This window comes from Aotus nancymaae, unplaced genomic scaffold (genome assembly GCF_030222135.1).
Source record: "Aotus nancymaae isolate 86718 unplaced genomic scaffold, 86718_ANA_hifiasm-v0.15.2.pri h1tg000014l, whole genome shotgun sequence".
Lineage (NCBI taxonomy): Eukaryota > Metazoa > Chordata > Mammalia > Primates > Aotidae > Aotus > Aotus nancymaae.
This window is the reverse complement of record NW_026988425.1, coordinates 110,388,482-110,416,187: the sequence shown is the minus strand read 5'-3', so window position 1 is coordinate 110,416,187 and position 27,706 is coordinate 110,388,482. Positions and strand designations below refer to the sequence as shown.

The 27,706-nt window shown below is 46.8% G+C and overlaps 1 protein-coding gene across 1 annotated transcript in view; it reads left to right on the top strand.

The window, feature by feature from the left end:
- Positions 1 to 27,706, top strand: part of DET1 (DET1 partner of COP1 E3 ubiquitin ligase) — a 56,872-nt gene that overhangs the window by 27,645 nt on the left and 1,521 nt on the right. The window contains exon 7 of the transcript XR_001105138.3: positions 19,041 to 19,177. The gene's annotated coding sequence lies outside the window, so the exon portion shown is untranslated. The remainder of the gene's footprint in view (positions 1 to 19,040; positions 19,178 to 27,706) is intronic.

Sequence of the window (27,706 nt, the reverse complement as noted above, 5' to 3'; positions counted from 1 at the left end):
AAATTGCTGTTTGGCATCTTTGCTTCTCCCTTCAAAACCCCTTCTTCAGTAGGCCAGGCTTGGTGGCTCAAGCCTGTAATCCCAGTGCTTTGGGAGGCCAAGCTGGGAGGATTGCTTAAACCAAGGAATTCAAAGTTACAGTGAGCCTCACTGTACTCCAGCCTGGGCAACAGTGACACCCTGTTTATTAAAAAAACATTAAAAAACTCCTCCAGTATCTCAGCTGGTCATCTTGCCACTTCTTCTTGGCAGAAATAGAAACAATCGGGTGGGAACTCCCTACCTTTACCATGTTAATCATATGACTTGCATCTATACTTGTTCCCTGCCCTTTCCTCCTACTGCAGCAAGTGAAATCCCTGCTTCTCTAAAGGCAAGACCTTCTGCCTATCCAGTGAATCCTGTCTCCTTGTGACTTTTCAAAAGACCTTGGTCTTTGTTCCTGCAATTATTTTTCTCTCTTTCATTATCTGTCTCTTGATAAATCATTTCTATTGCTCAAAGATCTTTGGTCTTTAAAAAGTCCTGCTTTGACCCCTTATTCTCCTTTAGTTACTGTTCATTTCTCTGCTACCCTTCATAGCAAAACTTCTCAGAAGTCGAAATTAAATGATTTCACTTCCCTGTGGCCCATTTCCTCAACTTACTCCAGAGAAGGTTCTGTCTCCACCACTCCTCTGAAACTGCAGTTTTCCAGGTTACCATGTTGCCAATACAGTAGTCACCTCTTGTCCTCCTTTTACTCAACCTCCCAATATTGGATGTAGTTGATTTTTCTCTATACCAAGAAACACTTGGTTCTCTTGTTTCTGAGACAGTATATGGTTTGCTTCCTGCCTTACTGATTGTTGCTTCTTGGTTCCCTTTGTTGGCTTCCCTTTCTTTGAATATAGCTTTCAACTGCAAAAACAGAAAATCCAAAATTTCTGGCTTAAACAATAAGGAAATTTATTGTCTCACAGAATTGGAAATCCAGATATAGAGTGAGTTTCAGAATTGTGCTCTAGGTCAGCAGTCCCCAACATTTTTGGCACAAGGAATTGGTTTTATGGAAGACAATTTTTCCACAGGTTGGTGGGTGGGATAGGATGGGGTAAGGGCAAGGGGAATGGTTTGGAATGATTCAGGCTCATTACATTTATTGTGCAATTGTTTCTGTTATTACACTGCAGTATGTAATGAAATAATTATACAGCTCGCCATAATGTAGAATCAGTGGGAGCTCTGAGCTTGTTTTCTTGCAACTAGACAGTCCCATCTGAGGATGTTGGGAAACAGTGACAGATCATCAGGCATTAGATTCTCATAAGGAGCATGCTACCTGGATCCTTTGCATGTGCAGTTCACAATAGGGTTTGCGCTTTTATGAGAATCTGATGCCACCGCTAATCTGACAGGAGGTGGAGCTGAGGTAGTAACTCGGAGCGGCTATAAATACAGATGAAGCTTCACTCACTTGCCCACCACTCACCTCCTGCTGTGTGGCATGGTTCCTAACAGTCCATGGACAGGTATTAGTCTATGGCCCAGGGGTCAGGGACCCTTGCTGCAGGTAATCAGTCGTGTCATCTATGAGTCATATTCTTTTCTCCTCTTCCTTCTGCCATCCAGAAAATCAGCTTCATCCTAAGGCAGATTCTTTTTGAGTATGCGCGTAGAGTGGATAGTGGTAATGTGGGCTACATGTTTCTTCACTGACATCCTCAGAAAAGAAATGTTCCCAAAAATCTTTACCTCATTGTACCATTGACTTGAATTCAGACACATGACATTCCTAAACTGACCCCTTTTATGCAGACTGATTTTGGCCTAGGATCCTGGTCACTAGCAAGGAGTATGGGACTATTGTGATTGGTTTACACTGCTCAGGGCACATCCCTAGAGTGAAGTCGGATGTGTGGGAGATGGTCAGAACAGAGGGGGATGGAAAAAAGAGAAATTGAGAATAATTTCTAAGTTTTGGGCTCAAATAATGGATATATATTGAAGCTATATGAGAAATCCTGGAGGAAAGACAGGTTGGCGGGGGCGGGTGGTAGAATCAGTGTTTTAGACATGCTAGTTTTGAAATGCCTATTACATATCCAAATGAGGATGTCCCTTTAAGTTATGGGATGAATGAATTTGGAGTTCAAGAGAGGAGTCAAGTCTTGAGTTATAATGTTAAAAGGCATCAGCATATAGCTAGAATTTAAAACCATGGGAATGGATGAAATGAACGAAAGAAAGAATACATAGAGTAAAAGGTGAGGAATGGCACTGGGACTCTCCAATAGCTGAAGGGAGAGCAGAAGGGAAGCACTCACCTCATTGAGTACTTGGCCCATATTAAGTTATCAATGCCTTTGTTTTTTTTGTATATTAGTTTTATTCCTAAAGGATTTAAGGCAACTCTCAGTAAATTCCAGTGTCTTCTCTCCACAAATGTCTGATGAATCTCAAGAATCCAGAGAAACAAGTTCTTTGGAACCAAAACATCAAGAAAAGCAGGGACAGACTTTCAGATGCAAATTCTTCCCTGAACCTCTCTCTTCCTATCCCTGCTTGGCAGAGAGCTGACAAGTCAGCTATCAGTGCCACGCTGCTCTGGACCTTGAGAGAAGTGCTCTATTTGAAGATAGCAAAACCTCTTTCATTTGGAGCCCTTGCAGAGCACAGTACAAATGAGTGAAAAACCTAAATTAGATAATTTTTAAAAGAATGGTAGCTTCATTATTTTCAAGTACACAGAGTAACTTAAACTCAGTCATGAGGTGTTTCTTTGTAGAAGCCCTCAGAGACTTTCCTTAATGAGTAGATTATAATATTGGTAATCAGCATAATGGTTCTCTGCAATGCGTGCTTTGAAAGCAATTGAGCATATTAAGTGATTTTGATGTTCCACAGAGCAATTTTGTTTACAGCATTTATCTGCTCAGTATATACCCTTTATAGCTATAACCCTCTGTTTGAAACAAAAAGAGTTCTGAAGTCTGTCCTTCAGGCAACGTTTGATTACCAGTATAGGAGGCAGGGAGATACTTAGTAGGACTTGGATTTTTTGGCCATGGTGCCTGATAGAATTATGGGAATAAGTTCTATGAGAAGACTGGTGCAAACCCTGGCTTTGTCACCTACGATGTACCCCTGAGCTTGATGGTAAGAATTTTAGTGAATCGGTTTCTCCTCTGTAAAATGGGAATGATTTCTACTTTGCAGGGTTGATGTGAGCTGTAAATGAGTACTAATTAGAGCTCCTGATATAATAAGTGCTCAGTAAATGCACACTGACTGCCTTCTCCCTTCTCTGTAAATCTCTTGGCCTGTGTGGGAGGGTCTCCTGCCTCTATAGTGTCACAGTCTGCTTCCAGCCCAGGTTGTACCTGTTCATTTCCTAGTGACCAACTGACATAAGCTTGCCACTTCTCTGGGCCCAACCCCTGCCCACTCATGGCACTTGAGGTGGTGCCATTCTGTAGCCATGCATCGCCTTTGCCCCTGCATACCCAATTCTGAGAAGACCAGAACATCTTTAACCTGCTTTGCTACCAAACGTGTTGTTTAAAGGGAGCTTTGTTTGCTGAAGGTTTGTTATTGGTGTGTTGCTGATGGCTAACATTTATTAAAATCTTACTTACTATGGGCCAGATGCTATGCCAAGCACCTTACATAGGAAAGTACTTACTGGATTTCATCAATTTTGAGATGTATGTTTTGAAATTGGAGTGTGTCTTAAAGTTGGTGTTTTATCAGTCTCGGCCAGGCAGCAGTTGTAACGTTATTGTCATTGCCTGTGCATGTGCAAATTGAGCATGCTCTTCCCATTGTCATCATTTTTGTTGAGTAAATGTGCATTGTTGATACCACATGTGCTCAATGTAAGAGCTTTTTAAGATGCCTTCAAAAAGATTACACTATGATTTGGTATTATAACGAAAAGGTTGTTTTGTACTCAGAAAGGCAGAACAATGGGGTTAATTTGATATTAGTGAAGCACAGATAGATACGCCATTGAAGGAATGAACATGATTTTTTACAAAGCAGGACGTGTTTTTTGAAACTAAGTAGGAAAGATACCCACTAGTAAATGAAGTTTTATTGACATGCTGAGATTCATGCAAAAGGATTGCCTATTGGACAGCAAACAAGGCAACTGAAGGAGAAACTGACCCATCCTTTGGAATAAATGGAAGATGTTTTAATGTAGTGAGAGGCCTAGTGTAACCAATTCATGCAAAGCACAGGACTCATCATTGAGGTGTGAATTGATTTGTTATATGCTTCCTGCTGACTTTGAACAGGAGCTAATTAACTTCCAGGGACATGTGATTCAGTATAGAAAAAGTGAAACTAGATTTTAAGTCAAATAAGAAACAAAATAAGGCCAAAAGGCTTTTTGAGTAAGTATGCCTTAAGGGTACTGGCATTTGTCTTAATCAGCTGTGGGAAGGCACACAGAGAAATGACTGTCATGAAGAAAGATGTTTGTTATAAGCATAGGTCCTTAGAAACTGTATGCCATGCAGGGCCATGGGGAAGCACCTGGATAGGTCAGGAGGCAGAGGGAGCAGGTGAAAACATGGATAAGGGCCTTTGTTGTGGTTTCTGCAGAAAGGGATGGGCCAGGCAGCAGGTAAGCAGGTTTGGGATTGACTAATTTAAATTTTGGTGGGCTCTGGGGTCTAGCTAGGTGCTACCTGACCTTGGGGTGATTAGGTCTGAATGTGAGAGCCCTCTCTACTAAAAATACAAAAAATTAGCTGGGCATGGTGGTGCGTGCCTGTAATCCCACCTACTCAGGAGGCTGAGGCAGGAGAATTGCCTGAACCGAGGAGGCGGAGGTTGCAGTGAGCCAAGATCGCGCCATTGCACTCCAGCCTGGGTAACAAGAGTGTAACTCCGTCTCTGAAAAAAAAAAAAAAAAAAAAAAAAAAAAAGAGATGGTTGGGGATGTGGGCTCTGGATTGGTTGGTTTGCATATGAAGGACATGTTCCCAGGCAAGTTGTTTGCTTTCTCCAGGAATTAGCAAACTCTGGGAGGGGCAGTCCAGGGTCAGGATGGCCCCAAGAGGTCAAAGCATCAGAAAACACAGGCAAACTTCTGGAAAGACCTCCTTGCTGAGGAACTGAGGCTTCCTGCCAATAACCATGTGAATGAAATATCTCAAAATCCAATCCTCCTGCTTCATTCAAGCCTGTAGATGACAGCAACCCTATCAGAAACCCTGAGCCAGAACTGCCTAGCTAAGCTGCTCCCAGATTCTTGACTCTCAGAAAAAGATAATAATTGTTTTTTGGTTGTTTTTTTTTTTTTTTGACACAGGGTCTCCTTCTGTTGCCCAGGCTGGAGTGCAGTGGCACGTTCATGGCTCACTGTAGCTTCTTTTTTAATGTTTTGTACTAAAAGGGCCTTCCTGTGTTGTCCAGGGTGGTCTCAAACTCCTAGGTTGAAGCGATTCTTCTACCTCAGCCTCCCAAAGTGCTGAGATTACAAGTGTAAATCAATTTATAATGTGTAAATCACAGCTCTGACCTTACCTTTCTAGTCTGGTAATGTCTCTGAATGCCAATCTCTCTCTCTCTTAGAAAGAAAGAGGTGCCTTGTCCTCTCTCTCAACTGTCTCACCATCAGTAAGGGAACCAGGTAACCAGTCTTTGAGTATGGAGTTAGCAAGAAGGAGCTGAGTGTTGGGCTGCTTTTTTGGGGAAGCTCCCTGCTTAGCCATGTAACATTTCATTAATTCTTTGATGCTGAAGTTTCACCTCCTGCAGGGAGCATTTGCAGCACCCCAGGAGAGTTGTCAGCAGTTGCTGCCTGGCAGTAGCACACATTAACTAAAGAGCAGAAGTGGGGCTTGAAGCCTCCCCACACTGCTGCACCTTGAGCTGCTCTTCCTGGCCCAGCCCGTTCTGCTTCCTGGGACCCAAGATCTCCTGGTCTCCAACTCCCGTTTTTCTTCTAAGTGTAGTCATTAACTTCCCAGGGAGAAGAAGAGACTAAAAAAAAGGGAGAGAGAGAGAGACTGTCTCTTATTTTTAATTAATTGTTGAAAGAATAGAGAGGGACCTATATTTCTACTGAAAGAAAGGGGAAGTTGGGGAATGGGAATATTCTCAACAGGAATGAAAAAGTGAATGACAGGTAATTTTTAGACTTGGTCTCTTTGCCCTAGTCTTTAAATATTTCTGTTGAGGGCTACAAAGTTTGAAATCTGCCTTAAGGAGGGATGTATTACTCAAAATAAATTGCCTCTATCATACAGTGTGATACAATGGATTGTGGAGACTCAGAAGGGGTAGAATGGGAGGAGGCAAGGGATAAAAATGTACATATTGGGTACAGTGTACACTACTCAAGTGATAGATGCACTAAATTCTCAGACTTCACCACTACGCAGTTCATGCATGTAACCAGAAACTACTGGTACCCCAAAAGCTGCTGAAATAAGCAACAACAACAACAAAAACAAATGGACTCTAGCTTGTTTTCATTTCAAGTCTTCTTTTTAAAATGTCATTCTGGCTAAAACAAATTTTTTAAATGTTTATCTGAAAAGTGATTGTCAACAGGATAGGTTAGGGGTGAGATTGCTGTAGCAGCCATGTCAGAATCCTGAGAGGGATTTCCTTTGCTGGGGGCAGTCGGGGGGAGGGGGAGGGGAAACACCTCAGTACAATTGTATTGGGAAAATGCAAAATGCATACATTTTCATATTACAAACCTCAGAGAGTTTCAAAAACAATCTTGTCTGATACAGAAGGCACAGTGATTTATAACTGGGGTACATTCCCTCGAAATCTTAGAGGAACATGAGATTTACCTAGTTACCAAACAAGGGGAGAAGTTTTAGAAGGTTAAGAAACATGTTGGAAAAACATTGAGTTTCCTAAAAACGCAGAATGGAGAAAGCTGGAGCCAGATGCAGGAACATTTCTGTGCCTCTCCTGATGGGAGGGTACAGAGAGGGGCAAGCAACAAGGGCCAAGTTTAGAGAAAGACAAGGATGCCAAATGGACCTGTGATGGCCTGTTCTTCTGGGTTTCTATTTATAATTTTGCAGTGAGAAACCCCCTTCTAGGGGGAAAAATCCCATAAAATTGAATACATACAAATGAAAACACATGCATGGCAAAAAAAACAACCACCAAAAAACAAAAAAGTCAAATGATAACACCTTTAGCAAAGGATTGATTTCCTTACTACAAAACATCCTATAAATATATAATAAAAATATGAACACTACAAAAAAGTGGACAATGTTATTAGCAGAGTGTTCTCAGAAAAAAAAAATAAACATAGTCAACAACCAGATGACAATTGCTTATAATATTTATTTTCACCCATCAGATTAGCAAAGGTTAAAGATGTGTGATGACCTAGTATTGACAAGGATACAGGGTGCTCTCACCCACTGTTGGTGGGAGAGTAAGTTGGTTCAGATTTCTTGAAAGACACAAAAGCTATTATGTTAAAAAATGCACATAACTTTTAACCCAGTTAAATTCTAACTCTAAATATGTGTCAATACCAAAGGTATCAGAAGAAAAAAAAACAAATGTGTCAGGGCAAAACATTTCTATATGTGAGCAAGACGTGTTCATTGCAACTTTTTATGAAAACGTGGGAACTGTTAAATGTGCATCAGTAGAAAACAGACTAAATATATCATGAAACAGCCATACAATGGGATCTGATAGAACTGTTAGAAGTAATAAGGCGAATCTGTATGTATTGATTTGGAAAGCTCTCTGAGACATTAGTTGAACTGTTTAGCATGATGCTGTTTTTCATTTGAAGAAAAAACTGCTGAATGTGAAGTCAGTATACATATAAATACATGCTTTTAGAGTCATAGAATGCTTTTAAAAGGAAATAGGAAGGCTTTTAACAATGGTTACCTCTGGAAAGTGGGCATGGAAGTGAGGGAAGATAGACATTTCCCTTTATCTTTATACTTTTTTTTTTTTTTTACTGTGAACATGCATTAAGAAAATTTTTTTCATTGTAGCAAAAACCATAAAATTTATCATCTTACCTATTTCTAAACGTAACACCACTGCGAGTGCAGTAGTGCTAAGTACATTCACGTGGCTGTGCAGCCAGTCTCCAGAACTTTCATCTTGCAAAGATGAAACTCCATACCCATTTAACAACAACTCCCCGTTCTCCGTCCCCACAGACCCTGGCAGCCACCATTCTACTTTCTGTCTCGATGAATTTGATTACTCTAGTGCCTCATATAAGTGGAATACTAGTATTTATCCTTTTGTACTGGCTTATTTCACTTAGCATGATGTCCTCAGAGTTCATGCATGTTGTAGTGTGCGTCAGAATTTCCTTCCTTTTTAAGGCTGAATAATATTCCATTGCGGATAGATACCACATTTTGTTTATCCATTCATCCATCAATAGACACTTGGGTTGTTTCTCCTCTTGGCTATTGTGAATAGTACTGTTATGAACAATAGATGTATAAATATCTCTTGGAGAGCCTGCTTTCAATTATTTGGGGCATATACCCAGAAGTGGAATTTAATGAGATTTTCTTAAAAGTATTTAACAGATGAATTCACCTGCAGCAGTAGAGGTGGTATTAGGTGGACACTCTGTGGAGTAGTTGAACTGAGTAGTCTCAGGCCAGATTTTCTTTACCAGCCTCCCAGGGGTTTAGCAATTTCATTCCTGCCCCCTGAGCCTTTCCTTTGCGCAGAGACAGGAGGAGGCTTAGCAGGCTTGTGAACCAGCTGCTCCCATCTGCATTAATTCAGCACATTTCTATAGCTCCCCGAAGGAGGAGACGCTGCAGCAGCATTTAATTAGTGGCCAGGAACATGCTTTCCCAAGGACACGACTTATTTCTCAGCCAGCTGCTGCCTGTTGCTCCCTAGCAACATGAAGTACTCACATCTGATTGCTCTAAAGCCCTTTCTCTCCAGATGAGGGGGTGGCCAGTTCACCTGCTGTCATAGCCTGGGGTGGAGGCGGTGGTGTCCTTGGGTCTGGGGCTAATTCTTCAGAAGAGAGTGGTCTGAATGTGTTATTCCTGCCAGCTGTGGAACTAAACCTCTTGATCCTTGAACTGGTGGTTCAGCTGCTCCACCGCTCCTCTCCTTCAGGTTCATGATTAGAGCAGACAGAATGTGACACAAACAGAGCAACATAGTCTAGAGAAGTCCACTTGGATTTTAAATACAGCTGAGAGACTTTGAGGAAGAGGGAATGATCTCACCCCCAATTGGAGGCCTGCCTTTCAGGATGGACTAGGGGAGGGAGATATTGGAGGCCCTGGCACAACACCACTGTGTGTAAGAGGAGCAAGGGGAGCTTCCACCTCATCCTAGGTGGCTGGCTAACTGCTCCTGGATTCTAGGGCCCTTGGGAAGAGAGAGTGGGGTGGCAGATATCCGAAGGAGCCACCACTATGAGTCTGAACTTGCCTTCCTCACTAGGTTTGAGAAATGGTTGCTCAGAGACTAGACTTCAGACCAGGCTGGTTCCTCCCCAGTGCTTCTGCAGATGTTGCAACCTAGAGCCCTGAGATGAGGTGCTGCTCACTGACATGCTTTATTTGGTGTGTTTGCAGTTTTGAAGTTTTTAAGAATATACTACTTTTTCATGTTGCTGTCAGGAGGCCCAACTGTCCCACATACCAATAATCAGGCCCCTTTTTAGACTGAGCATGTGTGCTCTCCAGCTTGCACAATCCCCTCATTACTCCTTCAGCCCTGTTACAGTGTGAGACTCCTGTGTTCTCTAGCCACAATGGTGAACATGGCTGCGTCTGCAGGGGCCACCTTGTATTTACTCATTCATTCATTCCACAGCATTTATTGGGTTTCTTTTGAGTATCTGACCCTGAGCTAGGCACTGGGCTAAGAAGATCAATACAGTGTGGTCTTTGGACTCCCTGAGCTCATGGACCAGGTTCAGAGACAGACAAGTAAATGGGCTGGGGGGATTTACTGAAATCAGGTGACAAAGAGGTACACAAGGGTTGGGATAGCACAGGGACCTTGGGTATGTGACTAGATTGGGAGGCTGGGGAAGTCTTCTGGCAAAGATGTCACCTGAGTTGAAAATTCTGAAGGATGAGAGGAGTTAGCTTGATGACAAAAGGGGAGAGGTGGAGGAATGGAAGAGAAGGGCATTCCAGCCAGAGGCAGTGAGGTACAGATGCATGGGGACACCAGAGAGTTTGGAATGCTTGGGGACCAGCAAACAAGACCTTGCCTAAATCTGAGTGGCCAGGGAGGCAATGGGGAGCAGATCATGAAGAGCCTTGTCAGCCTGCTGAGCATTAGCCTTTAGAGAGCCCTTGAAGAGTTTAATTGGTGAAGCCACTTGTCAGATTTGTGTTTTCAGATTACCCTGGCTACAGAATGGATTTGATGCAGGAAGCAGGGAAGTCTAGAAAAGAGGCCTTTGCAGTCACATAAGAAAGAAATCATCTCTGCATAGGAGACTCCTGAAGTCCTCCCTTCTGCCCTGTAGGAGATATGATGAAAGGGAGGAGCAGACTTTCAGAGGTACAGAAACTGCCCTAGGTTTGGCCCCTGCTGTTTGCATTCAGCCCACACTCTTACTGCTTCCTCTGCCCACTTTGTTCCTGCTTCTCCTACCCTGACTAGCTTCTTATAATGGCAGCTGGACTTGATAATATCAGCAGAGACTTGGCACAGTGCTGGCACTGTCAGTGCTCAGTCAGGGACAGCTATTGTGGAACAACCTGGCTGGCAGAGATCTGATCTCAGCTTCTGTCCAAGCTGCTGCCTCTCAGAGCTCTCGGTATGCTGGACACTGTCTCATGTGGCCTGTCCCAGCCCAGGGCACCGTCCCCTCTATACCTGACCAGGCCTCAGTGCTCTGTGGCCCAGGGGGGATGTTCAGGAGTGCTGGTGGGTTGGCAGTGGCCAAGAGATGGGGAGGATGGGATAGATGGGCATGATGTGGAGGAGTGTGCAGTTACACATGGCTGAACAAGGGAAGGACAGAGTCAGAGGTGAGTCAGCAAGTGGGGGAAGATGGTGCCCAACCAAGACTGGGGAGCCACGAAGAGGACAATTGGGAAGGGAAGACGCTGGACATGGTTGGTGGTGCTTGTGAGAAGATAACCAGTGGGGACATGCATAGGAGAGGCAGGTAATGAACCTGGAGCACCAGACCTCGAGACTGGAGGTCAAGCTTGAGGACCCAGAGGTAGAGCATGCAACTGGTATCATGAGAGCCACCAAGTCACCCAGAGGAGTTTTTGAGCAGTGACTGTGTGCCAAGCATGGTGTTATCACTATTAACTGCTTAAATCCTCACAACAACCCCATGAAGTGAACTAGGAGGTGTTTCTGGACTGCTCAGTTACTAGCCCCCAGTTACTCAGTGGAAGAATCAGGATTTGAGCTTGAGTGATCTCTGCTTCCAAAGCTTCCACAGCTTCTGTTGAGAACTGTCATGTGCCTGCATTGCTGCCTTCTCTGGGCTCCTGTCCTAGGAAGTTGTCACACATTTCCACCAATCTAAACGACAGCTCTGTGAAGGAGGCAATAATATTCCTGTTTTCAGATGTGAACACTGAGGCTCAGAGACTTGTCCTAAATAACACACAGAGGATTTGAATCGAGTCTCTGATTCTGAAGCCTGAGTTGTCATGAGCACATACTGTCTTTAGGGCTAGGTTGGATAGTGAAGGAGGCGAGGACAGGGTAGGTGCGAGAGAGGGAGGGTGCCGGAGGCACAGAATTCATCACACTCACCAAGGGAGGGAGGCTGGTGAGTTGCATAAGATTTGATCTCTAGAATTCTGACTCCATGCTCCCTCAGCTATCTGACCCTGTTGTATTGTCTCAGCCTCAGTTTCTTCATCTATAAATAGGCATAATACTGACTTCTGAGTGTTGTGTTGAGGATGAAATGAGAGAGACTGCATGTCTGGCCAGGGTCTAACATGGAGTGAGCCATCCATAATAGAAAGCGCTTGTCAAGTGCCAGGCTAGGCTGCCCTCTCCAGAGAGCGTCTCAGACAGCATGGGCACAAGTGCATGTTTGAAGGGTTAATTTGGCATTTTCAAGTCATTCTACCCATGGTGAGAAAGGACTAGCTTTTTCCATTTCTAGGGAGACTGTAGGAGATGACAACCCTTGGTTCTGGTGTCCCTTCCAGCTGCTGCTTATTGATGAAGTGAAAATAGGAAGCTACCACCTCTCAGTTCTCCTGCTGTGCAGGCAACTCCAACTTGTCTCAGCCTGCAGACTTTCTAGGTGTGTGTATTCTATATTGTGTGAGCCACAGGACAACAGGAGTCTGCCTTTGGGGTGGAAGTGCAGAGGAAGACTGTCGAAGGCTGTGTCCTCTCCACACCTTCCTCAGAAAATACAAAGGAGTGGCTGGGCTGTGGCCACTGAGTGCTGCAGGTAGCACAGAACTGCGGGCAGTCTTACATTGCAGACTTACACTGAAGCAGTGCTTGTGGGGTCACCGAGGCCACCTAAGTCAGAGGCTCCCAACAGTTTCTAGTCCAGGGCCTCTGTTCACCCATACAGTGACTTCAGTGGGATCACCCCTATGGTTCTACTTTTCGTAGCCTTTGAATGATGTGGTCATTTGATTGGTTCCCATAGCATTCGAGCCTCTTTCTGGGTTTGTGCGGTTCTACACTTTCTGAGTTCTAACTGGAAGCAAAGGCCAGCCTCCCTCACAGGGGCACTGCTGCTGAGGCTCTGCCAATCAGCCCACCTGTGCCAGACTTCTGGAGCCAGCTGTGCAACACAGCCCGGGGGAGTTCCCTTTCTAGGGCAGCAGCCCCCAGATACTAGTATTTCAGTACCAAAGTTGAGTTTTCCAGATCACATCTGGAAACAGCATGAAAAATTATTTTACTGCTGGAGTGATGAGAGTTAGGCAAGATGATTCCTACTGTATAGACTGGGAAACCAGTAAGAGAACAAGGACAGGGAGTCACTGACAGGGTCACAATTAGCGTGCAGGCCTTCCGTTTTACAGTCTTTCCACTAGATTCTTAAGGTCCATTCATAGGTTTCAGAACACTTTCTGAAGAGGTTCTAAAGCTATTCCTTTGGGCCTCCTTAAAGTCTAAACAGATGAGCTGAAGGCCCTGACTGAGTTCAAGCAGGTGTCTACAAGCCCCAGAGGGAGTGCAGGGAAGCTTAGAACAGTGAGCACTTCTTGGGCACTTGAACCAGACACTGTGCTAAAATTCTTTGTGTATGTCAATTAACTTACCTTTCTGCTCAACTCTCTGAAGTGCCTACTGTTACCATCTTCATCTTATAGACAAGGAACTCAGGCACAGAGAAACTAAGTAACCTTCTGGAAGTCACAAAGCTGGAGCCAGTATTCGAACTTAGACTTCAAGTCTGCGGCTCAGTCATCTTTACCTTGCGACATGAGGCACTGGGGAAGGGCACGGGGTAGGGGAGGACAGACTGTTTATCTGGAACTCACACTGCATGCAGGTGGCCAGCCATGTGGGAAGGATGGAAAATCCCCATCTGAGCCACAGTTCCAAACCAGAAGGAACTGAATGAGATGCTCTGAGGGATAAGGCCTGTCTTAGAGACATCCTCACATCTAGGAGAGTGGGTGGCAGATGGACAGCCATGGAGCCCAGCCCGACCAGCTGCTGTTTGCAGGGGAGAGCTGCCCTTGTGCCCCTGTGGTGAGTGTGTGGTGACTGGGATTAAGTGTACCCAGCAACCTCAGTGACCATTGGGTGGAGGTGCACAGTGGGCCCTTCTGGCTGGCCCTTCCAGCAACTCTGGGTGCTGGGTACTTAGTGCTTGCTAATCTCCATCCCCATGGCAGCGGGATGTGTCACAACAATCACTGAGGCCATGGAATCTCCCACCACATGGCCAGGCGGTTCACCCAGCAAATGTCTCCTAATCTGAAGAGCTGGGAGAGCAAAAGATTTTATAAATTGTCAGAGAACCCCCTTTAACCTCCCTTTTAGAAAGGAAGATGTAAACCAGGACAGTGGGCCTGGAGTTGGTAACTGAAGTGAGAGAGATCTCTCCTCTCTTCCTCTCAATTCTCCTTCTTTCAAGTTTTCTACATCCCCCGTGATTTGGGTCTGCTGATTTCATTTGTTAGGTCTGCCTTCTGTTTCCCGCCTCATTTCACAAAGGATTTGAAGCCGCTCTCAACAACACATTCAAAATAATAGGACAATACAGTAAATGTTTGAGTAATTTGGAGCCAGAGGAATATATGATAAACTCCTGAGGTGGATGGAATGCCAGGATTTCTTAGTGACCCCTTTTTAGAATACCGCATCTGGAACCGTTCTAGCGGGACTTAGTTTCTTTTTTTATATTATATAAGCAGTTTATTCAATGCATCTATTTTATAAAAAGAAAAAACTCATTTTGACTTCTAAATTCTTTTGTCACATTTTGGAGACTTCACTATGGTGTCCTTTCAGGATCAGACCCTGGTTAATGTTTTGGGTTCTAGATAACACTGTAGAATCCACCCCATGTATCATTTTAGTCATTCATCTTGTTAATCCGGAGTTCATTTATTGTTTTGAAATGTTTCTCCAGAAACATTGTAGAAAACCATCTTAAAAATCACATTTTGTAATGCATGCCAGTGTTCCCATGGCGTTTTCTGGAACGTGGCTGAATCTGGAGCTGGGAGTTTGCTCCTCTGCATTGTGAGGCAGGTCAGGGTAGCTCTGGGCAGCTGACATGGTTAGACGTGAGGCCCCACTCCAGCCACTGACATAGGCTCTTCTGTTCAGTGAGGCCCTTAACACACACTTTCCTAGGCCCCAGCTATGGCAAAGCCACAAAATGCCTTCATAGAGTTACATTCTAGCCCAAGACATAGAATATAAACAAGAAAACAAATAAACGAGTGACATGATCTGACTTGTGCTTTAAAAATAACACTCTGTGAGGCAGGCGGATCACTTGAGTTAGGAGTTCAAGACCAGCCTGGCCAACATGGTGAAACCTTGTCTCTACTAAAAATACAAAAAAGCCTAGCCAGGCATGGTGGCATGCGCCTGTAATCCCAGCTACTCAGGAGGCTGAGGCAGGAGAATGTCTTGAACCCGGAAGACGGAGGTTTCAGTGAGCCGAGATCACGCCACTGCACTCCAGCCCGGGTGACAGAGGGAGACTGTCTTGGGAAAAAAAAAAAATCACTCTGGATGTTGGGGGCAAAATGGGGCTGTGGTTGGAGGGTAAGATGGTAAAAACAGCCAATTAGGAGTGCAAGGCAAAGGGCCAGGCAAGAGTAGGCTGATGGCAGGAGAAGTGGTGAGAAATGGTTAGATTGGGACATATTTTGTAGGTAGGGCCAACTGGACCAGTGGATGAGCTCAGCACAGGGGTAAGGAAAAGGAGTCAATGACTCCAAAGTCTGTTGGCCTGAACTGAGTAAGTGGCTCCCTTAGGTAGGACTGGGTGAGAGGAAGGATTTTCTGGGGATGGGATGAAAACCAAGAGTTGTATAACTTTGCCATGTTGGGTTGAGCTGTTTATTAGACATTCAATAAGAAGATCTATATATTTCTAGTGATCAGTGACCACTTTGCTAAACCTGGCCTGGGTACGTGGGAGTAGAGAGGATGGTCCCAGAGGAACAGGCCGCCAACCTCACAGCCTATGACCAGGGCAACCCTGGACTCCCCTGGAAGACCCCTGCCCATGGCAACTTGCTCTAGTTTTACAAATTCATTCATTCAGTTGCCACATTCAACACATATATTTTCAATGTGCCCTGCAAAGGCACAAGTTTATGGTATAATCTAAATGGATGGACAACATATTCTTTTCTGTTGCCCTATTTAGTGCCCTAACTTTTGAAGAAACACAAAAGCCAGCTGAGGGAATGGATCTGTTTATAAAATACAGTTAATAAGGCCCATGAGGCCTGACTCCTATTCCTCGGCCAGTGGGAGGACACGTGAACACAGAGCCCTTTTATTCTGTGCCTCTGTCCCTCGGGCCACTCTTTCCTGGCCACCATCTCGTCACTGCTGTCCACTCTCCATTCTCCAAGTGTTTCCATGCCTCTGATCACAGCCCTGCTCAGGACCTTTAGGCATGTCCCAGCCTCCTCTGCAGGCCCTTCACTGCCTGGCCTCAGCCCTGTTTCCAGTCCTTCCCCTCAACCCGCACCTGCACTGACTCCACCCCATCCTGTCCACGTCACTCAGGAGGGCTGTTTCCTGGATCCTGAAACACAGCCAGTGTGTTTCTTTGCCTTCTCCACATCATTCACACCATGGCTTTTGCCCACTGATTGCCACAGAAGGCCCAGCCCAGCAGCTGCCACCCTCAGAGGACTTCCTTCCCTGATCCCTGCCCATCCCCACACCCAGCACAATGACTGCCATGCTTCTCAGTGCTCCTGAGGTGCTGGTCCTTCGAGGAATCACAGGTCCACCCAGGAAGTACTGCTGCCCTGTGCTTGAGAGGCTGGACTTCGCCTCGGTCACAAGGTGCAGACAAGGCAGGTGGCCTGTGTTCTCACTGCCCAGCTGGTTCCATGTGCAGTTAGGAGCCAACTCACTGTGCGTTCTTGGAGGCTGAGGCAGGGTCGACAGTCTAAAGCTGTGCTTTTCAGCAGGTCCAGGGTGGGGTTACTGCAAAGGCCTTTCCTGGAACTTGCTAGAGATGGAGACTTTCAGAGCCCACCCAGGGCCCACTGAATCAGCACCTGCATTTTCACAAGGGTCCCTGGGGATGCACGTGAACAGCCGAGGATGAGAAGGGCTGGTAAGAGAAGGGCTAGTCACCTCCAGGGAGGACTTAATAAAGGACAGCAAAATAAATTCAATAGTGGCCAACCATTCCAGGCCAAGTAAGAGATTAGGAATTTGAAAAGGTGTATTGTGCCAGCCGGGCTCTCAGTTACAGGAAACAGAAACCACCCTGGCTATTTCAGGCTGAAAGGATTTGTTACTGGACCATTAGGTGTTTACATATCCTTGGAGGGGCCCAGAGTGTCCCTGCAGATGCCCTAGGTTGCTGCTGCCTTGGTCCCCATCAGGGAGGCAGGGCTTCTGGAGGGATTGTGGGGGTGGGTGACCTTCAGCTCCTTGACCCCAGTGGAGAGGCTGTCATGGCCACTGTCATAGCCACCCCTCAACACCCACAAAGCTGCTGTGGAAAAATCCACCATCTCCCCAACCAAAGGGTGGGGAGCAAGCAAATGCTTTCCTAAAAAGTAAAAAAACCCAAAACCACCAAGGGCAGGGGCTGGGGGTGGGGCATGAGGATGGTCTCTGCTGCTCTTCTTCCAATTCTTGTGCAGGCACAACTAGTGAGAGATCATATACAGTCACAGCTGCTCTCCATTACTTGGAAGTCAAGCGATGGGCGGCTGGCTGGCCTGTAGAGTGTGGAGCCTATCACAAGCACAGGGTGGTGTCTCCTGCTCTGGCTGGAGATTTGCTGAGCTGCAGAAAACCTGTGAGCCTACGCCATGCTACCTCTAAAGTAGACTTTAATGAGAGAGTTCTTGGGAGCATAGCATTGATGGTACCTCATGTGACTTGGCTAGGGCATAACCATGCAGGTCGAAAATGGAGCGTGCTTCTTCCAGGAGAAGCCTGGAAATGGAAGGCTGGAAGAGCAGCCTGTATAGCAAGGCAAGGAGAGAGGGGCAATGGCTGGGTAAGTTATGCTGCTGGAAACTGGTGGCCCCCGATGCTCCTGCAGCTCAGTGGGCACTATGAAGGGAGCTGGACTTGAGCCGACATTGCTGGTACCCCTCTCACTTAATGGGGCTCAGAGGTTCCCACAGTAGGAGGCTGGATAGGGTGGGCCACAGGGCAGGAGCTTAGACAGGTGAGGAGAGGCAGTGCAGAGTGCTCAGGCTTGTCAGGGAAGGGGCTGTGTTTGGGTTCTCCAGGAAGTTGACTTGGAGACAGTTCTGTGTTGGAGATTAGGGGAGTACCCCAGGATCAATGCCTGGAGGAGGAAGCAGGATCAGGCAGAGGAAGAAGGCGAGCTGTGCTGCAGGCCCCTGGGGGTTCAGTTGGAGCTGAAAGTGTCTGTCAGGGATGTCCCCTATTGGTGAACATGCCCTTGGAAGGGTGTGGCTGGGCTGTCCCTGGTGCTGACAGTATTCCCAGTAGCTGGGCGATGGGCCCTTCCATGAGGAGGTCTGGGCAGTACAACTCCATATCCCCCTCAGAAAGGCATGGGGCAGAGGTCTCTGCAGGCATGGATGGTTGGGGCAAGCCTCCAGAAATCTCACTGTAGGGCCCATGAAAGATGCCCTGGAGTAAAGGAGGTGTGGCCGCCAGGGCTGGCCGAGAGCCCCACGTATATTGCCTGCTGAGCAAAACAACCTGACTCTCCCCCAGTTCCATCTTCACGATCCCAGACCTGGAAGAGCCTGAAGATGAGGAGGGAAGCCGTATGTGGGCTGCGAGGTTGAGGTTTTATTATAGACTTGACTGGACTTAGGTCCCTGGAGAAGAGTCGTAAATATCAAATGGGATTTATTCTTGCAATTAAAAGTAACCAGGCCAGGTCTGGTGGCTCACTTGTGCAGAACACTTGAGGTTAGGAGTTTGAGACCAGCCTGGCCAACATGGAAAAACCCCATCTCTACTTAAAAAAAAAAAAAAAAAAAGTAACCAGAAAGCCATGGCGTCTATCTGAGATGGAGCTTCAGGAATCTACAAAGGGAGATGTGAGGAAGCTAAGATTGGAGGCAATGATGGGAGAAAAATAAAGGGTATCCTGTCAGCACTCAAGTTCAGCCCACTACTGAGTGTGTACTCCCCTCAGTGAGGGGCTGGGGGATACGATGGTTATGTCTTTGGGTGGTAGGGAGCAGAGGAGGTGGGGGATACTGCACTTTTTGCTTGTCGCATCCTAGGAGGCTTTGGAGTCCACGTGTGACCCAGTTTTCTGCCTCTGTCTGAGCAAAGTGAGCTCTGATTAGAGGAGGTGTGAGAACTCTAAATGACTGCAAAGTTCTTTTCAATCAGACAGAAAATAGGTGAGAAATGCATTTCCGTTAATGCCCCAATTATCCCAATCCCAACAGGACAAAAAATGTGCTTTTGCCTGCTCCCAGGGACAAGACCACCAGGATCCTCTGAGTGTCCTCTCCCAGAGGCAGCCCGGCTGGCACAGCAGAGGAGGCTAGAGAAGGGTCCTTGCAGTGCACCAAGGGCTCCCCCGCCCTTTCAGAGAGCCCAGGATCAGGGCCAGGTGAGTCCCACGCCTGAGACAGGGTCCACACAGGCTCTGCTGGTGGCGCCCCTGCACCCGCTCCTGCACTTTGCACCCCTCTTCCACCTGGAAATGACACCTTTGCCTCTGCTGTGGTTTGGATGTCCCCTCCAAAACTCATGTTGAGATTTAATTGCCATTGTGACAGTATTAAGGGGTGGGGCCATTAAGAGGTGATTAGGTCATAGAGTGGATTGTTAGAAAATCCAATTTGAAAGCCTTTGGATTCTCTCTTTTTCTTGTGCACACACACACACACACACACACACACACACACGCGCCCTTTCTCTCTCATACACTCTCTCTCTCTCTCTCTATCTCTCTTACATCCCCTTTCTTGCCCTTCTGCTTTCCTCCATGGGATGACATAGCACAAAGGCCCTCATCAGATTTGGTCCCTCAACCTTGAATTTACAGCCTTTAGAACTGTGAGAAATAAGTTACCCAGTCTGTGGTATTCCATTACAGCAGCGCAAAACGGACTGAGACAGCCTCCTAAACCTCCCTAGAATCCACTCTGCCTGGAATCCTGCCTGTGGCCGTTTTCTGCCAGACTCATCTCTCACCTGGATTCCAGCCATGACCTCCTGTGGGCCTCCCTGCCTCCAGGTGCCTTTAATTCCTCCATCCAGTGCCCCAGACTCCAGCCTGCTCTTTCTAAAACTCATCTCCGACCATGGCAGGGCCCTGTTAAAATCTCTCAGGGGCTCCTGCTGCTGACAGCCAGCAGAGGACTCTCCTGGTGCCCCAGTAGTGTGGGGCCCTTCTGATGTTACCAGGCCACCAGATGCCTGGCTGTCCCTCCCTCCCTCTTATTCCACCTGTAGTCCACCCTAGCCTTGCCCATTTTTCTCTTCTGTATTCACCCTCCCCGACTTCTCTCCATCCCCACTGACTTCTCCAGCATTCTTTTCTACCCCTCTCTACTAGATTCCTGTGGCTGCTGTGACAAATGACCAAACACTGGGTGCCTAAAACCACAGACATTTGTTCTGACACAGTTCTGGAGGCCAGAAGTCCCAAATCAGCATCACTGGGTCAAAATCAAGGTGGCAGCAGGGCTACGCTTCCTTTAGAGGCTTTAGGAATGAAACCATCTCCACAGGGTTGACAAGAATTGCATGCCCAGTTCTGGACAGAAATATAGTTAGAATGAAGCATCGATCAGGCAGCACTTTAGCCCTGTTCCTTGTTGCTACAAGTCACGTGCACTAGTTACTGACCATTTGCATCCCCATCGTTCCTACAGATAGGATTTCTGACATTAGGATCCTGAGACTATTTAAGAATTGATTTGCATCCACGTTGTTCCTGTAGATGGGATCTCTGACATTAGAATCACAGAGCTTTTGTGTACGGATGGGTTAAGATATTTTCCAGGCCCCGCATTCCAGAAACCAGTTTGAAGACCCCAGAATGGGATTGGCTTGAGAATATAGTTGTTTCATCTCCTTGTCCCATGACTTCACCCTGCACTCTTCCATCCACCAATCAATGATCTCCACACTTCGGCCCACTCAAAGACTCTTAACCCTAGCTCCAAACTCCTTGGGGAGATGGATTTAAGGTCTCCATCTCCTCATTCAGTGACCCTATGATTAAACTCCTTTCTGTACTGCAAACTGGTGTCTCGGCATATTGACTTGCTGTGCACATCGGGCGATAAACCCGTCACAGTTTCAGGAAGAATCTGTTGTTGCTTCTTCCAGCTTCTGGTGGGTGTTGGCATTTCTTGGCCTATGGCTGAATCTCTCCAGCCTCTGCTTCTGTGGTCACATGGCCTTTCCTCTTTTGTCTATGTAGTCAAATCTTCTGGCTCCATTTTATAAGGATACCTCTGACTGCATTTAGGACCCACAGATAATCCAGAGGATCTCCCCATTTCAAGATCCCTAATTTTTTTCTTTTTTTTTTTTAAGAGTTGGGGGGTCTTGCTATGTTGCCCAGGCTGGACTCGAACTTCTGGACTCAAACGATTCTCCTGTCGTGGCCTCCTGAGCAGTTGGGACTACAGGCATGCACCACTGGGCCTGGCTTTCAAGATCTTTAAGGCTGGGCATGGTGGCTAACGCCTGTAAATCTCAGTACTTTGGGAGGTCGAGGCAGGAGGATTGCTTGCACTCTGCCCTTTGTTCTTGCCATCTTCTTTGCTGGACACTGCCCCCATCACCCCTCATCACTCATAGTTGCCTCCTAACTCTTACTCTGATTTTGAGCTTGTGTCTCCTCCTCTAGGAAGTATTCCTTGATTCATCTTCTCATCACCAGCATCTCTCTCACACATACACTCTCTCTCTCTCTCTCTCTCTCACTCACTCACTCACAGGTGCCCCATCCTGTGGTAGCACCCTGTGGTGTCACAATGGACTTTTTCTGAATTTTCTCCCCAGCTAGCCTCCTAGTCTGCTCAGGCCAGTTACCAGGGCCTACCTCTTGAATCTGAGTATTGATAGATGCTTAAGGATGGAGAGAGGGAAGAAAGACTCAGGGATATACTTTCCAATCTTTTGGCATTTTCATTTCATTTTTGGCTACAATTTTTTAAAAAAACAATCTGGCTTCATCTACAGTTAGATGAATTTAAGGAAGTAGGAAGATGGGTGATTGGCTCCCACAGAACATTTTCTGATTAAAATTACAGGAAAAATATTTGAGAATAATTAATAATCATAACAGCAGCAACAAGATGGGCGTGCATCTGTATTCACCACTGTGCTCCCCGCCAGGGCCCCACAGAACCAGCCAAGGCCCTGCAAGGATGGAAGCTGCCATCTTAGCAGAGTGAAGATCGGGAGGGCAAGGCAGGAGAGGCAGGGCCAGCCGGGATGACACTCGCTGTGCCTGAGCAGAGAACACAGTTGTTTTACAAATCCCCCTGCCAGTCCTGTGGAGGTGGGAGTAGCTGAGGCTCAGAGAGATGCAGCCATTCCTCCAAGGTCACACAGTAGAGCTGAGATTCAAACCCTGGTCTGTGTGACTCCAAAGTCTAGCTCTTTTCAGCCCAGCAAGCTAGAAGGAATGGGCAACTGGGCAGGGTGGGCAGCTGGGGGGCATAGACAGGGAGCGGGCCTGGCCTAGAGTCTAGGGGAGAACTAATTGGATTTCCAGGGCCATTGAATCTGGTTTGTGTAGCATCCCTGATGCTCTCCCTCAGAGCAGTTTAGTGAGTCAGGATCCAGGCTTTCTTCCTAGCCACGAAGGAGCTGTAGGCTCCTCAGATGCCGGAGCTGTGTCCCACCCAACACCCTTATGGTCCTGAGGGAGAAACTGAGGTCTGGGGTCGGGGAGGGAGTGTGGCCTGACAGCCTGCATGCTGAGTCTGGGCTCAAGCTGGGTCTAGAGAACAGGTGTCCCCCAAGCCAGGTCCCCCCCTACCCCATGACACCATGCCGTCCCTCAGTTGACATTTCTTTTTAGTTCAAGAGGATTACGCAAATCCTAGGCGGTTAAGCTACCACAGGGCACTATGGCAACAGATCGCCCTGCTCTCTCTGCCTCTTCCTCCCAGCCAAGCGATAATGACACTGAGGCTGACTCCTCTGGCAAGACTTGTTATGCTAATTCAGGAGCACGTGCACAGTTTGACTTGAACCTGGGTGGGCAGTGGGGTGAAGCCAGATTAGCTACGAGAACAAATTTCAGAACCAAGTCAAATGTTTTCCCCCAAATACTGGACCAATAATGGAGATGGGGAGTGGTACAGGGTCCATGGGTGTCAAAATATATACTAAAAAAATGTTATGTGCACATTTCAGCAGATAACTTATGTAATGCCTGACTGCAGCATCTATACATTTTGGAAAAATCAGTAATTTATTTTTATTTTAACGGGCTCATTAATTAATCTGAATAAGTAACAACATCAGTAGAGAGTGGAGTCTGCCTTCCACCTGCCACTCTGTCACCCAGTGTCCCTCCTTGGAGCCGAGCACACTGCCAGTTTGGGGTATATCTTTCCAGATGCTCAATGCATACACAAACATGTATGTACACGTCTTTTCTCCTTTTCTACAAAAATTAGCAACTATACTATGCACAACGTTCTGCCCCTACTCATTTATTTTTCACTTAGCAAGCATCTTGGCTTGTTTCAGGGCTAACATTCCACTATATAGATGTACTGTATTATAATTTAACTAGCCCTCTATTAGTGGACATTTAGGTTCCAGTCTTTTACAGTACCTCCAAAAATATCTTTGCATACTTGGTACACATGGGAAAGATATTCATAGCTGTGGTCCCACACTCACTCACCACATGTAGCTATTTCAAAGTAAATTAATTCAAATTAAATAGAATCGGAAACGCAGTTCTGGTCACTTTTTAAGAGCCATGTGGGGCTAGTGGCTACCATTCTGGCAGGGAAGCTGTGGGCATTTCTGTTGTTTAAGGAGTTCTAGTGGACAGCGATGCTGTCTCTATGTGATACAGTCCTAGAGGGAAATAATGAAGCCACAGGTCTTGGCATCTTGTGTTGACAGATATTGCCAGATTTCCCTCTAAAGAGGCTCTAGGTATTTACTTTCTCCCCCAGTAAGAGCTGAGTGAGAGCGCGAGAAAGAGAGAGAGAGAGAGAGAGAGAGAGAGAGAGAGAGAGAGAGAGAGAGAGAGAGAACGCTCTTTTATTTCAGAACAATCGGTATAGAATGTTGGAAAGAACACAAAACGTTCCCTGTGTACTGATTGCAAGGACATGTTGTTTCCATTATCAGTACCCACGTTGCTCACATCAGATACTGCTGTTCCCAATTTAAAATGGGCATGCCTGTCCCTGGAGTCCCATGCTGCTGACTCCCTCAGAGGCCTCCCTGCCACCTGGCTGAGGTCTGCTTCTCCATAGCTCTAAGCCTCTCCTCATCTCCCCTGTACACCCTGACTCTTCGCCCATCATGGTGCAGGGGAAGTGCTGATCCCATTTATTCTCCATCACCACAAGACAGCTTTTACTAGAAAACTCAGCACCCTTGGCCCAGACCTCTGTTTCTTCACCTACCGGTGTCCCTGACCCTCTCTCCCTTTGGTGAATCATGACCTCCATGTGGCTAAACCTCAGGGGCACCTCATCTTGCAGAGCTCTTATCGGGCTTCTGCACAGCCTGCACTCCGTCCCACCTCTTTCACAGTCTCTCCTCCTTGCACTTGGCTGTCTTCTTTTCCTTAATCTGTACCATTTTCCTGGGCTGTCTCATCCCATCATGGCATTGATTGGCATCTCTGCATTTGGGGAATGATGCGAAGGCATTTAGCTTCTATGTCCTTGATTACTAGTAAGATTAAACATCACTTCACAGTTTTTGAGCTTTTGAATTTCTTCCATTATAAAGTCAGGTGGAAGCAGAGTAGATGTTGGGTATTAAGAGATTCCAGTCCAGTTCCTGGCTCCTGTGGGGCTCTGGCCCCATGCTTCCGATTTTTCATGCTCTGGGCATCTCTGTCCATGGCCGCTGCATTTTCATCACCCCTACGTTCCCACCATGGTCCCTACACCTTCAGTCTACTGAGGAGAGACAGCCTCTCGTCACCATCGTTTCCCCAGCACTGTGCACGCCCCCGCTACCTCCCACCCAGTGGACAGGGATAGGTGTCAGCATGCTCCCACCTCCTCAGCCCCTCCGGGGATATTGTTCCAGCGCCCCTACTCAGCCCTTCTCTTTTGAAGTGCATACAATCTAGTACTTCCCCCTTCCTGAACTCCTGGTCTGCTTCCCACCCTCTGGGCCACTCTACTTTGTTTAGGGACTTTGAACCTTGTGGACTTCTTCTCTATCCCTTTCCTTGACATCCACTTTCAGGCTTCTGGCATCAAGGTAAGTTTCTTTGTCCACATAATTACTTGACTTAAACCTCAGTGACTTATATTTCCACTCTATTTTAGACACCCATATGCCTCACTTCCTCTCCTGTGAATGAGCTCTCTCTTGAATCTCTAACTCTGAAGTTCCTGTTGACCCCAGCTGTTTACACACCCACCTCCCTTTGTCCAGTCCATCTGTGGAGCCTGCTCTTTATCCTTATAGTGTGACTTCAAGTTTTATGATCCCTTCCATTCCCTCTAATCCTCTGGTAAGCTGTTCTCTCCATCCAGTCTCCCTATCCAGTCTGAACCCCATGACCCACCATGCAAACTCAGCTGGAACCGGGAACCTGATGACCTCTCTCACTCCTCAGACTTACATGTTGTTTTGAGCTCCTGAGGATGCTCATTCTCCCATGTGTTCCTCTCGCATGCCTTCTCCTCCCCAAAGCCTTCCCTTCCGGCCCTGAAGCTGAGGGGATGGCTCTTTCACTCAGACGCCAGTACCATTTGTGCCTCTTTTGTGGAACTCCATTCTAACTCAGCCGCATACCTGTCCTGCCTTCTCAGAGGGTGAGCTCCAGGGTAGTGACAGCTCCAGCCGTGTTTCCCCAGTGCCCGGCCTTCATGTTTGTGGACTAGCCTGTGTTGGCTTAATTTGGTGAATGGATAATTTCTGCTTTGGCAAGTGACAGCTTCATCCCCTTGGGCTGATAGTACCCAGAGCAATGTGTCTTTCCAGAACAGGAGAAAAGAAGTAGAGAAAAAGAATAAAGCCCAGCAGGAAGGTATACATGCATTTTTTAAAGGAACATGTCAGCGCCAGGTTGTGGGCAGATACAGTTGGGAAATGCTTCCTCCCAAGCTGCCAGTGAAATTCTAGCATTCAGGGGCTCTAGTGGTAAACAGGCTTATTTTGGCAGTCACCGTACATCTCAGTGTCAGGTGACAGCCTTGGTTGAAGGATGTGAAAACATCGCGTCTATGCTGAAAGGAGAGAAATTGCATTTGTTTTTTTGCTTGCGTAGGAGGATAGACTTTCCTTATGTAGCCAGTCTTGTGCAGCCAGCTTTAGAAGCAAAACTGCAGATGCACCCATAGAAATAATCTGAGGCCCTACTGCCAGAAAACGACGTGTGTCACACAAGCTGATGCCAACACCCTGCTTGTACAAATACCTGGGGCACACATGCTGGGCTTTGCTTCTTTCTGCCTGGGAAGTGCAAGCACATTCTACCTGTCGCTGAGAAGGGCTGTGGCAGCAGGGACAGGGCAGCCCAGCAATTTAGGTAAATAATCACTGCCTAGATCGGTCAGCCTTTGGTGATGGTGCCTTTGTCTCCTCACCGGGGTGGGAGGGTCAGTCTTTGAGAGGCCAAGACAAATGATTAAGAGCCAGCACAGTTTAAGACAGCACCAGCTTTACTGGCCACTCAGAGCCTGGAAACAACACTGTGCACAAGAGCTCACAATAAAGGAGCACGCATTCCCCAGTGCACAGTGAACAGGACGGCCTTCCCACAACTAGCTCCAGGGGTTGTGCCAGACGTCCATTTCCAGGCCCAAGATCATTGGTCATTAAGGGTTCTCTGTCCTGTCTGCAGATGTAGGCTCTCCTGGGCAGGATCTTCCTTTCTAAAGCCCTCTTGTGAATAAAATAAGATTTTAAAAACTATGGTGTGTGGATCAGCCTCAGTGAGTGGCTCCTGCCTGTAATCCCAGCACTTTGGAAGGCTGAGGTGGGACAACCGCTTGAGGCCAGGAGTTCAAGACCATCCTGGGCGATATGGCGAGACCCTGTCTCTACAAAAAATACAAATATTATCTGAGCATGGTGGCATGTGTCTGTAGTCCCAGATACTCAGGAGGCTGAAGCTGGGGGATCATTTGGGCCCAGGAGTTTGAGGCTGCAGTGAGCCATGGTTGTACCACTGCAATCCAGCCTAGATGACAGAGCAAGCCTCTCACAAACCAAAACCAAAATAAAAATGTATGGTGTATGGAGGACTTTCAGGAGCCATAGAAGCCTCCTGTGCTTGCCATCCTCCACGTGCCCTTCAGATCCACTCTGCGGCCTGGGAGGCTGAGCTTCCGGTACTGCAACACTGAGTTCTCTTCCTTTCTGCTTCCTTTTGGGATCAGCCAAGGGGACCCCAGCAAGGGACTATAGGGCATTCTTCCCTCTCCCTAGGCCATGGTTTTGGCAGCACTCCTTTGCTGTGGCAGCTCCTGCCAGGTTCTAGGAACTGTTCCTTCCCCTGCCTCTTCTAGCCTAGGGTGGCTGCTTTGTAGTCCACCTTCTTTGTCTGTTCCCTTAACCCTGCCCTGCCTCTGCAGTTTTCATTGAGCTTTTCACTAAAACCTTGGGAGCTGTTTCCTGCTCAGGCTCTGATGAACTGTCCGACTGCTACAGGCCCTTTATCTACCAAACCATATCAGATCACAAAGTACGATTCTCAAGAGCACCAAGTTTTTACACATCGTGTTTATATGTAGTTTTGTGGTGAAACCGTCTAATTCCTTCCGACAGTGGCTTTGATCTAAGACACCTCCAGCTGGGCTTCACTGGTCACAAGATGGCCTTCATAGGTCCTGCTAAGGATTAAAGAGAAGGCAGTAGGGAGGTATTTTTCCTTCTAAATTCACGTCTTGGTTCATGATCTTCCTCCTTTCTTTGCCCTAACACAGTCTCTTGCCTATTTAAGGGGCATCTG